This window comes from Mustela nivalis, assembly GCF_964662115.1.
Source record: "Mustela nivalis genome assembly, chromosome: 11".
Lineage (NCBI taxonomy): Eukaryota > Metazoa > Chordata > Mammalia > Carnivora > Mustelidae > Mustela > Mustela nivalis.
The window spans coordinates 84,864,894-84,880,489 of record NC_139030.1 but is presented as its reverse complement, the minus strand read 5'-3'; the positions used below and the strand labels follow the sequence as shown (position 1 = coordinate 84,880,489).

Below are 15,596 nucleotides of genomic sequence, written 5' to 3'. Positions count from 1 at the left end.
ATCGATTGAATTTCTAAGCAGTAAGTGTTATGTAAATTTGAATTTATAAGATGCAGTGTTAACAATATTATGCTTGTGTCTGTTTTGTATGTATGCTGGGGGTCCTGGCAAGATTTAGTTTAAGGGAACAGCACAGCTACTGAGACATTTACTCTGGAGAAGAGGTCAGTGCAGTTTTTCTGCAAAGGGCCAGATATTAAATACTTTGGGTTTTGTAGGCTGTGTGGTTTCTGCTGGAATTACTCAGCTAGGCTGTTGGAACATGAAAGCAGCCACAAAAGTATGTAAAGGATCAGGAATGGCGGCTTTCCAATAAAACTTTATTTATAAAAGCAGGTGGTGGACAGGATTTGGCTCCTGGGCTGTAGGTTGCCAAACCCTGATGTGGAGAGAGGATGGGCTTTGTAATCCATAGACCTGGTGGGTGGATCACATATTCTTTCTTAGGTTCAGTGTTCTCATCTGAAAAGAGGGCTAGTCAAATCTACCTCACAGGGGGTTGAGAATTTTATATAAGAGAGTATATAAAAACTCCTAGCAATGCCATAGTTTTCTTTCTTGATATTCTTTCCCAAATAGCCAAAGCTGCAAATCATTGCTCCCTTTTTAATGGCTCTGGTCAGAACAGTTGAATTTCTCTGATTAAGCTACTTGAACTAGTACTTGTTATGATTCCGTACTTAAAAAAAAAAAAAAAAAGAAAAAAGAAAAGAGAACTAACACTTAACACTCCCAGGGGAGTTTGCTACCAGTTTAACTGGCCCTCTGGGGAGAAGATTCTGGAACCAGGTCCTTTCTCCATTCTCCCATAATATCCATCTTTTGGAGTGAGTTATTTCTTCACCTTTGATCACTACCTGCGTACCCCACTCCAATTAGTTTTCCCAAACATGGACTCAGATTTGCTTTGTGCCTGGTAGGGTCCAACAGTACTCTCCCACTCTTGTCTACAGAGAAGGAAGTTTTACAACCCAAGGACTAAGTGGACATAATTTTGGTCCTCAATTTGAATTGATACAAGTAGAGTTTTGGAGGTAGACAATCCTGGGATTAAATTCTGACTCCTGCCCTAATAAGTGATGTGATCCTGGGTAATATAAACAACTTCCGTGAAGCTTCATTTCTTTATATAATAGAAGAGACAGTAATACCTACCTAACAGGTTTGTTGAAGTGAACTATATACAATGTATAAACAAAGCTTAGACGTGGGGCTGGCACACGGAGACCCTGTGTTTCTATCAGTGCCTATCCCCCAAAGTTAGATCTGTGCCTGAGACAAAAATATGGCTGAATAAATAAATGATAATCATTATCATTGTTACTGCTTCTATCATGACATGTATGTAACTGGGATATTAATTTCTATTATCAGCACCATTTACTGTTGTTTTTGATCTCGTTTTTATGTTATCACCATCACTAGAAACAAATTGAACATAATTTAAAAAACACATTGCTATTTTGTACCCAGTTAGGAATGTCAGGAGTTCTAGACTATTTGGAGCTCTGGGACTTGGGAGTCACAGAGCCCTGGGTTTAAATGCCTCCCCCTTTTGCTAGCCAGCAGTGGTGGACTCTTAGACTCTGAGTGAAATGAGGTTGGTAAAAATGAATTTCCAGGGCAGGTGTGAGGATTAAGTCCACAGTAGTGGCTTAATACTTCTAAATAAATAAATAAGTAAAAAAGCAAATAGCAGCTTTGTAAAAATGAGCAGTCATTCCCCTTCTCATTGTCTTTGAAACAAAACACAGAAAATTGGCTAGGCCTATGATTGGTACTCCCAAAAACTCTCCCTCATCTTCCAAACTGTGTCTGCTTTGGGTCATTGGATCATCAGAATGTTGCTCCCATCATTCATACACACCAAGTGTGAAGGGCTGTTGGCGACTTGAAATGTGGTCACTCTAGCGTGGGAAACTAGGGTAAGTGGGTGGTGGTCCTGACTATAACATACTTAGGCCATTATTATAGACTTAGGTGGCTACAGGGGCCAGGCAGGAACTTTAAACTAGAGATGGGTGCTCACTTCCCATTTCTTAAAACAGGTCACCCTCTGAGAGCATCTTTTATTTCTCTGCCTTTGATACAGAAATGGACACAGAGAAGTATTTCTCCACTAAAGCAGCTTTCAGATGTGATCCATGCACCCTTGGCAGTGCCTGAGATTTTTTCCAGGCGAGTCATGAGGTCAACACTATTTTCATAAAATACAAGGCATTACTTGCTTTTCTTTACTGTACTGATATTTGCTCTGATGGTGCAAAAGTAATGGTGACTCCATGTGAATCAAGGCATGGCACCAAATGATTCTATCAGTTATTGTACTCTTCACAGCCATACAAGCACTTTAAAAAAAAACAAACTAGTTTCACTTAAAAATGCCCATGATGAAACATTAATTCTATGAACCCATCAATAATTTTATTAAATTAAAATTATTATTTTTATCAATGATTGATTTTATGAATTATGAATTATTATTTTAATTAAATTTCAACTATTATTGAGTAATATAAAATTATTAATTTTATCAGAACTTTACTCTTGGTGAGTACACATCTTTTTAATATTTTGTGAGACAAGACTGGAAGTACACATCAAGCCCTTCTGCACAATGAAGTATATTGGGTGTCCTAAGGGAAAGCACTTGAGCAATTGTTTTTTGAGTTGCAATTTGAACAGCCACTTTTTTTTTTTCATGGAACCTCATTTTTTTTTTTTTTTCAAACTACATTTATTCAAACTTGGGTATATGGCAGACATTTTCTCAAAAACAAATGAAGTTAGCCTGTCACTTCAGGGAAAACCTGTCAGAATTTGTTGTTGGTGATAAAGTTGGAGCTTTTAAACTATATTATAATTTAGGAAAACTCGTATCCACCATTGTGAGTTTGACAGCATCCCAATGTTTTAAATATTTTTTTCTGATGAGGTCACAGTGAAAACAATAATGATTTTCTTTTTTTAAAATATTATCCAATGAAATGTGTTAAGATTTAGAAGATCTACATAACTTAGTGAATCAATATTTTCTAAATGACCAATGCTTGATGTTACAAAATCCTATATAGATAGAAGTTACATTCAAAGTGTAAGATAGACCAGTGGCTTTTAATGTAATAGAGTTGGAATTCCTTGATATGGTTTCAGGTTCTATATTGCAACTACCCTTAAAGAAGTTACCACTTGCTGAGTTGTAGTGTAGTATCAAAGAAGAACATCTGAACATATGAAAAGGCTGTGAAAATACTTCTCCATTTTCCAACTACTTATGCAACTATGTGGGGCTGAACTTTCTTCGTTTGCTTTAATCAAAACAAAATATCGCAGTAGATTAAATGCGTAACAGATAGGAGAATCCAGCTGATTCTATTAAGCCAGACATTAGAGAGATTTTCAAAAATATAAAACAATGCCATTTTTTCATAATCTTTTTTGTTTTGAAAAAATCGTAGTTTTTCATAAAAATATGTTATTGATGAAATGTCTTTATATTTTAACATTTTATTTTAATTTTCAATATAATACATATTTATAGCTATAATACACAGAAACAGAAACTCTTTGAGTGCTTATTGATATTTAAGAGTGTGAAAGTGTTCTAAGACCAAATTCTCAAAGACCACTACTCCACTAAATGAAGTACAAGAGCTGAAGAATGTTGATAAGTGGTAGCTAGAGCTTGGCTTTGCTGAGGGAGTGGTATAGGCTGGGTGCCCACAGAGTGCCTGCTCTAAGAGGGGCAGCTGTCCCCAGTGCCTGCTGATTGTTGCTATGGGGACATGCAGGCCCAGAGTTGCCAGATGTTCTTGTTTTTAGAGAAAATCTAGAATTCCAGACTTTATGTGAAATTTCTCCATTTTAATACTGGCAGCACATTCAAGGAATTTGTATTATTTTATTTTATTTTGATTGAGAGAGTGCGTGTGAGTGGGGGTAGGGGTTGGGGTGGGGAGGCAGAGAGAGAGAGAGAGAATCTTAAGCATCTCTGCTGAGTGGGAAGCCCAACACAGGGCTCAATCTCATGATCCTGATATCATGACCCTGAGATCGTGACCTGAGCCGAAATCAAGAGTTGGATGCTTAACCAGTTGAGCTGCCCAGGTGCCCCCCATTCAAGAGATTTATTTTTTAAGATTTTATTTATTTATTTGACAGACAGAGAGATCACAAGTAGGCAGAGAGGCTGGCAGAGAAAGGGGGGAAGCAGGCTCCCCGTTGAGCAGAGAATCTGACGCGGGGTTCGATCCCAGGACGCTGAGATCATGACCTGAGCCGAAGGCAGAGGCTTAACTTCCTGAGCCACCCAGGCACCCCCATTCAAGAGATTTTTAACACCCTATGTGGACTGAAGGAAATGTAAACTAGGAACATGGTGTTTTCCATGGGACATTCAGAGCAGCCTCCTACCCAGGCTTGTAGGTTTGTAAAGCTCTGTACTGGAGGGAAGCAATATATGACTATGGTGACAATATGTTAAAGATTTAATAGTGGTAAGACTTTAAAGAATCATTATTTTTTTATCTTTCTGCAGTCTGGTTCCCAGCATTGCAATTGTCATGTTCCTTACCAAATAAAACTTTTTAATAATTTCCATCTTGGAATAAAAGCCAACATTCTTACAAGGATCTGCTAGAGTCCAGCCTTACACAGCCTCTCCACGTTTACCTCCTACCATTCTTCCTCTGGCAACCCTGTTGTCATCTCTTTGCGGCTCAAGTACTTCAGAAATGGCCCCCAACTGAAGGCCTTTGGCTTTGCCATTCTTTCTACCTAGAGTGCACTTCTTTAACATTTTACCATAGTTTACCATAGAATTATTGAGGATTTCAGAATTCTGTGTAGATGTTAAAGAATTCTTTTAAAAATCACAAAAACACAGATTGCTAGAAACTCACTGGACAATTGTGTTGTACATGGCAGACATTGTGCTCAATCCATTGGGAGGCATGGATGAAGAAGTGAGGGCTTTTCCTTTCTTTCTCTCAGTTTCTTTTCGGCAAATGAATGCTGTTTGTCTCTACCCCTCACTGTAAAGAAAACCGACTCCAGATAGCATAATGGCCCTTTGTTTTTTTATAGTGTAGTTGCATTTTTCTCTTCTCAACAGTTTCCCTCATTATAAATTGGCAAAAAGGAAAAAAAAAAAAGAAACGACGTGATGCTGGATTCCTTAAAGTTCAGCAGCTTGTAGCTCCATTTGTAACAAAAGTGAAAAAAAAAATTAAAAAAAAGAAACCCTCAAATGCAGTAGAATTGGGAAATTTGTCAGGATTGTCTGAATAAAAATGCTTTTAATTTAATGTAACAGACTAATTTCAAGAGCAAACCAATTCACATAAAATGTGCTTTTATGCCCCTAAATCAAATGATTCTGGATTTGTAAAGAGTACGAAATTATAAGTATTATATCTGTGTAAATTTTCTTCAATATTTTTGATTTTATGATTACTTAAAATAAATGAAAAAGCTCTTTCACAATCCAATGATCAATTTTTAGCCTTGACATAATCCATCCTTTTCATTTGTGTTTCGAGACAACAAAATCCATTTTTTTTGAGTTGGGGGGTATATTGGAAAGAAGTGGGGTGGAGTCAACTATTCGTGGGTTTGAATTTTCCCTCTATCATTCATCCTAGTTATGTGATGAGATTTTGAGCACATTTGGAAGCTCTGTGAAACTCATTTTGTCCTTTGCCACATGGCAATTATAAGGCTGGCTGAGAGCTAAGGGAGTTCTTGGTAATTGGCACATAGCCTAGCAGATGGGATCAACAACCAGACAGAGTAAAAGCTGACCTTCCTTGGGTTTATCACCACGTGCTAGGTGTTGATCTAAACATTTTATGTGAATCAGCTCAATTAATACAATGGCTTCCTGCAAGAGGTGTTATCCTTGTTCCTGGAGGTTGAGAAATTCACCCACTAATCAACGCCTAGGAAAGGAGGATCCTGGATTTGGACCCTGGCAGTAGCAGCTTCACAGATTCTTTCTCCCTTTTTTCTGCCCCTCTGTTTCAGTCAGTCCCCCTGTGAGGCTCCTGGGTCTCAAAATGCACATGAGTCACAAAAAAAGAATGGTGAGAAAGAGGTGGAGTATGTCTATGATGGGTCTGCCAGGAGCACCGTAGATTAGTTGATGCAGAGAACTGAACCCACGTATGAGAGACTCAAGTGTCATTATGATGATCAAACTGAGTTTAATATATTTTCCGGAAGTCAATTTTCAGGGACTCACTTTAAGAAAAGGGTACAAAATTTGCTCAGTTATTTAATCTACTGAAGTTATTTAGAGTGAAGGAAGAAATCATCTATGTTTAAAAAGCCGATAAATATCCCAAGCACTACAAAATCCAGAAAAAAAGAATATATGTTTTCATAGGACAATAGTTTTATCATGTCATTTTTCATAATGAGGATATAAAGATAATCTGTTTTGTTGGCATTTAAAGAAATTATACATACTTTAGAAAACTTCTTTGGACTTCATAGTTTGTTCTGGGTAATGCCATTTACCTTCAGGTTGGCTGTCAGATTTGAGAAAACCACTAGCAAGTTTCATTTGTAATTGAGCTGTTACAGATGATGTACTGAGTTTGTGGTACTGCTTTGGGTTTTCCTCAATAGCTCCAGGAATTTTGATAAATTTATTTCACATGTTTCCCATCAAAAAGAAAAAAAAAATCAATAGTGCATTTATAATTGCCCATGCTGTATTATTGAGTATATTTCCTCAAGAAGAAGGAACTTCTGTTCTTATTAGGCATTAATGAGAACCAAATCTCCTACTTTCAATTTTAAATCTCTGATGATTGGAAGAATTTTCCACAGACCAGCTTCTGGTTCCACACATTTCAAATTAGGTCTCTCCTCCACTACCCACACACTTCTACGCTGGATGCCATAGGACTTGTGCATGTCTAGATATGATATTTGGCACTGGTCGTTGTGCTAGGTGAGTTGGTACCTTCAGCAGTAGTGTTCTGAAAAGCTGTTCCTACCCTGGGACAGCTAACAATTGCTTCATTGTGCCCCAGAAGTGACTGTGAGCCACCAGAATATGAAAGACACCCACTGAGCTCATACAAAATGCATCCCGACTCAACTTTCCCACAGCCAGGGCTCTAAAATGCCTGTGGTCACTCGGAAACACCTGGCTCAAGGAGAGAGCCTAATGGAGAATAAATTAGAAATATAGGTATAGTGCTCTTAACTCATTGAAGTTAAAATATCTTACTTTTGCAAATTTTGCAAATTCGGTTGACCATACAAACCATTGCTAGGAATCCTCAGCTGAGCTTTGTGGTAAACTCACCAGGTAACTGGAGAAAGACCATAGCACTGACTGGTAGAAAGCAGCTTGAAATGCCATAGATTAATGCTAACTAATCACCCAAGTTGATAGGTTAAAAAAAAAAGGTAATAATTTTCACACAATTTAGTAATTGATCCTGATGTTATGGTGTCATGATTACAGGCATTGGATATGGCTATAAACCGGACCTTTTAAAGACCATTTAAAAAAATAATAGAAGGGTGCCTGGGTGGTGCAGTAGGTTAAGCATCTGACTCCTGGTTTTGGCTCGGTCATGATCTCAGGGTCATGAGATGGAGCCCCGCGTAGGGCTCCACACTCAGCGTGAGGTCTGCTTGAGATCTTCTCTTCCTCTCCCTCTGCCCCTCCTGTTTGTGCTCTCTCTCCTTCTCTCTCTAAATTAAATAAATAAATCTTTATAAAAGGCTAATAGAAGATACATTATAGGAATTGTGATGGATGAAAAGCAAAACAAAACAAAACCCCACAACCCCCAAACTCATCTTGTGTTATGAGACTGGGTACTCGTATATTGGGGTGAAATTTCCAGTGAGAAACTGGACAGTCTAATTTCTTACACAGCTTGGATGAAAGCGAAAATGGTGTGCTCTGGAAAACGGTGTCACACAAAGACACTGCTGTGTCAACTGTGTAGGTTTAATGCAATTGTTTTCAAGATGTGTGAAAATGGAAAAAAAACCCTGTGTTCATGTGTTATGTTGTATAAGTCTTGAAGGATATGCATAACTAAATTAATTCATTAATGGTAACTAGATCTGATGATTTCAACTGTGTTCCTGTATCACAGTAGCCGTGAATTCTCAGTAGGACATACAGCAGGAGGATATTTATCACTCCTGTGTTCATGGCTGCCTGGGGTTGAGCTGAGCTAGCCTGAGCTCTCTGGGCTGAGCTCTGGGCTGCAGGCTTTCTTCGATTTGGTGCCCAGAGCTTTCATTCTGTGACCAGCAGGCTCCCCAGGGAACGTGCTTCCATGGCAGTGGCAGAAGCATAGGAAGACAGACCCAACCATACAGGCACATCTCTAGTCTCTGCTTGCAGCACATCTACTAACATGCTATTGGCCAACACGAGTCATGGGGTTCAGCCCAAAGCTGAAGAGCAGAAATGAATGCTCCATTCACCTTGGGGTGACAGCAGATGTCATGGCCATGCCCTGCATCAATGGGCAGGGATGTATCCCCTTCTCACTGAAGTAAAGGAGAGGAAGGGAATAGGTACTGTGTTCATTTCCTGTGGCTGCTTGTAACAAATTAAGACAAACTTGATGGCTGAAAACAAAGAAATTTATACTCTCACAGTTCCGGAGGCCAGAAGTTCAACATCAGTATTGCTGATACGTGCTGGCAAGGCTGTGCTCTCTGCAGATGTTCTAGAAGAGAACCCATTCCTTTCCTCTTCCAGCTCCAGCGACTGCTAGAATTCCTTGGTTTGTGGCCATATTACTCCAGTTTTCAAGACCAACGTCTTCAGATCTCTCTCTGCTCTGTCATCATGTCGCCTTCTCCTTTGCATGTGTGTCAGATCTCCCTCTGTCTCTCTCTCATTAGAACACTTGTGAGGGCATTAAAGGCAATAATAATTAGATAATCTGATAATCCAGATAAACCACCCTCCTGTCAAGATCCTTCACTTCATCACATCTGCAAAATCTTTACCATATAAAATTCTATTGGCAGTTTTTAGGGATTAGGACCTGAAATCTTGGGTGGTCACTATTCTGCCTGCTACAACCACTCCTACAAAGGTATATATTCGGGTTGACTAAGAATTAACAAAATATCTTTTCTTGGGAAATACTGGATTGCTATATATTTGGAGTGACTTTACATTTAGGGATTAATTGGTTAGGTGAGACCAAAGGATTGGGGATTAGGGCTAACACTTTCATTTAGGTGGTCAAGTCTAAAGTCCACAGATTTTAGAATTGGGCTGCTAAAAAAAAATACCACAGACAGGGTGGCTTAAACAGAAGTTAATTTCTCACGCTTTTGGAGGCTGGGAAGTCCAAGATGCTGGTTGATTCAGTGCCTGGTAAGAACACTTTTCCTGGTTGCAGATGGCCGCCTTCTTGCTGGGTCTTCACTTGGGACAAAGAGAGAGAACTCTGGTCTCTTCGTGTTCTTATCTCATCATGGGGCTCTTTCCTCATGACATTATCTAAACCTAAGTACCTGCCAAAGGACCCACCTCCAAATACTACTACATTGGAGGTTAGGGCTTCAACATATGAATTTTGGGGAGGGAGGAAATATGTCGTCTATAATACCTGAACAGCCTCCCTAACTGCATGCCCCAGCCCCAGCTGCCTTTGAGTTTCCTTTGAACTTTGATATTCCCTTTCTGTTAAGATATACAAAAAGGAACTATGAGAGATTGATTTTAGGATGATCACTTGGGGCTATTAGGTGTAGACAAAGAGGCAGTGTATCTCATTGGTGTTCAGGCCAGAATACTGCTAGGGCATCTCTGCCTGTGGGGAGGAAGCTGAGTAATACACCAGGAATGATAAACAGATCGTGGCTTGCTGAGGAGACCCTGGAACTACAGAATCCAGATACCACATCTCTTTGATGATGTCTAAATGAAGAAGGCACCAAATTGTCCCCAGAGATGAGAGGCTCTTGAGGATGATTTCATGAAGACTTTTGGAGGTCTGCTATGGAGAAAAGGAAACTGTGAAACCTGGAGTTTTCAAGCATGTGGCACCTGAAGGAGGTGCTGGATAAGAGAGTGAACCTGTGTTTTTATTAAATATAATTTTAGGGGTAGAATGAATAGGGTAAGTAAAGTCCAGTTGCTTAATTTTATAAATGAAATAACTGGAATCACAGTTGATTAAGCTTTGTCAAGGTCCTATAATTAGCAGCAGAGCAGGGATTACAACCCAGCTCTTCTGAGGCCAGGCTCAGTGGTATTCCCACTACAATGACTTAATTGTAATGACTTCTGGCTTATAAGGATTTCTTTCTCTGGGGCTTTGGAATACATGGGATTTTCCCTCTGGGCCATGATCATGTAGTGTTGTCCTTCCTCCCTGATGGTGGAGGTTGGTGGGGTGTGGCGGGGAGTGGTGGGAATTCCTTTTCCCATGAATATGAAATCTGAAACCATGATGCAGGGAGAATGGCAGCTGGGCAGTTGATGGAGCTGAGTTATCCTGTGGTCATGCTCTAGAAAAAAGGCAGCATGCAAGAGTAGCATGGAGTCTTGGCTTTACCATTCATTAGTTCTGTGACTTTGCACAGGCTGGTTAACTTCCCTTTCCCTAGGTTCTTCACCTTTAAAATGGAGAGATATACCTACTTCATGATTGTTTTGAGGGCTAAGTGAGAATACATGTTTAAAATATGTAGAGCAGTGCTAAATGCAAGTAAATACTCAATATATATCAGTTATTTATCTCCTGCCGAGGGTCAGGAGATGCTCTGGCTCCTTTGCTATCTGAATTCATCCAATGTTTTTTTTCATTCTAGGTGGTAACCTGGGATCCTTTCAATAGCTGTCTTTTCTTCCCTCCTTTACTTAAGCAGTCAGCTTCCGTTTCTTGAAACAAAAATAACTTAAAAAATATTGATGTTCATGCCTATCAGCTTCTACATTATTAGGGAAATGACATGTAATGTGATGGCTCTTGCCCGGACGTGTGTGTGCATGCGTGTGTGTGTGTGTGTGTGTATCCTGGTAGCATAAAATGAGAGCACACATTCTGTTTGACAAAAAATTAAAAATCAATATTTGAGGGAAGCAGTACCAAAAAGTAATGTGTACTGATGGTCCTTTACATCTGTGAATGGAAGTTGAGCCAGTTAGATCTATATAAAGAAGGGATAGACAAATTGATCCAGACCATGATGTGTAGTAAAATGGATCATCATTAATATATTCAAGAGCCGGTTATCAATGCTTAAATTACCAAAATATTGACTTAAGGAACTTTATCTGCCAATACTAGTAGAGAAAATTGCTGCATCCCACCATATTTATTGTCTTACATAACTCTTAATATATGTGATATGCAACTATAAATAAAGATCAGCTATTACATTTAGGAGAGAAAGATCATTTTGATAGCCTATATTCCATAACATTAGAGGGAGTGATTCCTAATATTATGCACCGAACACACTTTTGTTTAACAACTTGCTGTCTTTGTGCGTTACATAAATTAGATATATAGCAGCAGGTTCAATTAACTCTACAGAATAAAAATAGCAATTTCTAAAAGCAACTTCAGGACATTTCTGTGTAATTCTGTGAGATGCCTCCATGTGCCATTCAATGAATGTAATAAAGATGCTGGTAAAAATAGCATTTGCGTTGAATTTGGAGTGGAAAATAGAATCAGTGGGGATATTAATAAATACTAAATCTCCAAATGAATCTCCAAGTCTATTAAGAGTTTTAATGCTGCATTTGAAGCTCATAACTCCAGGCAATTCCCTGTCTAACTTAGCTTTGGCAAATGTTTATTTTGAGAAATGCTCAGTCATCTGTTCTACAAGCTCATTCTTTTTACACCTGAAACTTTCCATAAGAAAGTTGTCGGTTTAAAAATCGACTCCACTTTTAGGAAGGGTTGAACCTACCTGCTTTAAAGTTGAAGATATACACACAGAAATATTGGCTATTTGGACTAGAAGGAGTCTGAGAGCATATCATACCTAGTTTTTTATTTGTAGATCATAAATGGAGGCCTACAATGGTGAGGTACTGGTGCGAGGTCACACAGGAATTTGGCAGAGCCAAGATCCTGCTCAGTCCTAGTCCAAGGCTTTCTACCACATCCATGTTAGCTCCCACTTTACACCTAAAGAGGCCAGACCTTGGAGATGTTATATGACTCATTAGGAAGTTTACATGACGTACTTACTAAGATGATTAATGGCTGATGGTGACCGATAGGCCTCTTGATGCTTATCTAGTGGTTTTGATCTAAGTCTCTAAGGATAGGATCCCATGGGCCCTAAAACATGTCCTGTGATCCAAAGATTACTCCTGGGGTGCCTGGGTGGCTCAGTGGGTTAAAGCCTCTGACTTCAGCTCAGGTCATGATCTCAGGGTCCTGGGATCGAGCCCCACATTGGGCTCTCTGCTCAGCAAGGAGCCTGCTTCCTCCTCTCTCTCTCTCTCCTGCCTCTCTGCCTACTTGTGATCTCTCTGTCTGTCAAATAAATAAATAAAATCTTTAAAAAAAAATAAAGATTACTCCTCCTGTGTCCACCCAGGTATTCAAAGTTTTATCATAGTGAGAAAGAAACTCCTTTCTTTCATCATTAGACATTAGGCTGAAAAGGAGAGTATTCTTGAGAAAGGTATTAGCTCAGATTTGTGCTCAGAGTATACTGGATTTGTCCAGACTTCATCAGTCAGTGGGTATAAATAAGATTCCAGTAGCATTAAGATCCATTTTTGTTTGTTTGTTTGTTTGTTTGGCTTATGGCCCCCACTGACCTCCAGTGGACAAAGTTCTAGTTAGGATACTTGGTATGAAAGTGAAGTGACCCTATGTGGGTATACCCATGGACTCATGGCTTTGCTGCTTGTGTCAGAGGCTTGGAAGGAGAAAGACTGGAAGATCAGGGACAATGAGGTCTAGATGGATCTAAGGCAATGGGTGTGTGTTTTGTATTGCATGTACATGATCACAAGAGGATAGCTATCAAAAAAGAGACACAAAACAACAAAGTAGTAGAATGACTCAGGCAGGTGACATCAAACGATCTCTGTCATGGGCCACCTCAGTGCTGGTATAGCAGATGAAAGAAGAATAATTGTGGTGTCAGAATCAGGGTGATGTAGCCCAATAGCATGGGCTCCCCCTCACTAAAGCTGATGTAACTACTTCCACTGCCCAACGTGCAACTGGCTAGAAGCAGAGACCAAAGCTGAGCCCTTAATATGGCAACATCTGTTGAGGAGAACCAACTAGCCACCTGGTGGCAATTTGAATACATTGGATAATTACCTTGAAAGAAACAACCATTCATCTTGACTGGAACTGACACTTATTCTAGTTATGAGTTTGTCTTTCCTGCTTTCAAGCCCTTAGTAAGTACATCTACCTGATAACTTACAGAATGTTTAATCTACTGACATAGACCCTATATAGCATTGCCGTGGACCAAGGGAGTCATTTTATAGCAGAAGTAGATATAGCAGTGGGCACATGGCCATGTGATAATTGGCTTTATCATTTATCACACTACCCAGAAGCCACAGGAGTGATAGAGTGATGAAAAGGTTTATTAAAGAGGCCTTTTAGATGTCAGCTTGAAGATGATATACTATAGGGATGGGGCACCACCCTCCATTTAAGATACATATCGTAAATCAATGACCACTCTATGGTCTTCCTTAATAGGTAGAATACATGGGTTTGGAAACTGGGGAGGTAAAAGTAGGAGTGACTCACTTGGGGAATTACTACTTTTCTTTTCCACAACTTGGGGTTCTGTGAGTCTAAAGATCCTGGTTCCCAGAGGAAAAATACTTCCACAGTGTGGCACAGTAAATGTTCCTTTGAACTATGACTGCCTGCCACCTGGTCACTTTGGGTTTCTTATACCAAGAGACCAGCAATCAAGGAAAGAGTTGCATACTGTTAAGAGTTATTGACCCTCATATTGGGAAAGACATAAGGCTACTAATACACAAAGACAACAGGGAAGAAAATGTTGGACTCCTAGGTGATCCACTGGATCACTGGGATACCTGACCCAGTTTTAATGGAAAATATGTAAGTGCAACAGCCATTGCCCGAGATTGACATGGGAACCAGGAGCTCAGAGTCCTCAGGGATGAAGATCTGTGTCATCCTACCAGATATGCCATTTAGGCCAGCAGAGGTTCTAGCTAAGTGTGAAGGCAGCCTAGAATAAACGTAGTGGAATAGGAGAGTGATGATCGTCAGATTCAGCCTTGAGATCAATTGTAGCAGCAAGAATTAGTCTTTCTACAAGCCTTTGTTTCTTCTGGAAATAAGATCAACCAGAATAGTAGAAAAACTGTTCTTTTGATGGAGTGGACTTACTATAAAAAACATGTGCATAAGGGGTGGGATATAGTGAATACTGTTGTTTTCCATCCAGATCTATCTTCAGAACTAAGGCAACCATCCCTAGCTCCTGGAAATCTTGGCTTTTAATGGCTCACAACTTGGTCCTTCAAAGAATTGCTCTCAGTCACAGAGAACTGCCTCACAGGAGCTGTGTATACCCTCCTAGAGAACAATGTAAGGCCCATAACAGAATGCTAAAACGACTAAAAGGCCTGGCCTCTTCTCTCAATTTGGGCAACTCTTACAGGCCATCCCAGCTTTAGAACTTCCCACAGGGTTGCTGTAGTCTTTGTTGCAACTGCATTGTGGGTCAATTTTTCCCTCTGCCCAGTCCTGCTTTCTTTACCTTCCTATATCCTGAGTGGACTCCCCAGTAAATCTTCAACAGGCAACTTTTCATCTTAAAGTCTGTTTCCAAGGTTCCCAATTTAAGACACTCAAACCAATTCTTTGATTCTTGTACATGTAGCAAAGGCCTAAAACCTTGATTGGATGGAATGTATCTGTCCTCCTGGGAAAAGAGTATAAAAATATTTTAACCATTTTGCTCTGAGCTATTTGCATCTGGAACACAGGCCTCTGTTGGGGGTTTAAATTCTCCACTAATCATTATTATATGCCTAAGGGAAAATGTGTTGGTTTCAGAATAGGGGAGGCAGAGCTGAGGGATATAGAAAGAACTTGGACTTCTTGGAAAGGGAAGTATAGTTTGTAATACGGGGGCCATGGTGTAAGGAATTCGGAGTAAAGGAGAGGGAGAAAGCAGAAGAGGGATTCTGTATCAAAGATATCCTGGATTGACTTTATTTTAGGTTTTATTTTTAAATACAAATTTTATTTTTAATAAAAATTTTTAATAATAAATTTTAATAAAATTACTTTTATTTTATTTTAACCCTATATATTCAGGTAGCTGAATATTTGTTGAAGAAATACATCTGGGGACAAGGACCCTTTCTTGAATCTCATAAATCACACATGCCTTTTCCTCTGAAATGTAAGGTATGGCTGCTCCACTTTCTGCCAGCTCTGGTGGGAGGGGAACCTTTCTCACCTCATTCACCAGACTCTCCTGACTGCGGTCAAGCTGGATAAACAAAGGCTGCTGGGGTGGGAAGCACGGGGGAGTATTCAGGACAACTTTATTAAGCTTACTTGTAAGCTCTTGGTAGAGGAAGCCTTGGTGGGTGAGGAGGG

At 39.6% G+C, this 15,596-nt stretch overlaps 1 long non-coding RNA gene across 1 annotated transcript in view; it reads left to right on the top strand.

Moving 5' to 3' along the window:
• LOC309843710 overlaps nucleotides 1–15,596 on the top strand; it is a 100,903-nt gene that overhangs the window by 66,180 nt on the left and 19,127 nt on the right. Inside the window, exon 5 of the long non-coding RNA XR_014300302.1 lies at nucleotides 15,309–15,401. This is a non-coding gene — a long non-coding RNA (uncharacterized lncRNA). The remainder of the gene's footprint in view (nucleotides 1–15,308; nucleotides 15,402–15,596) is intronic.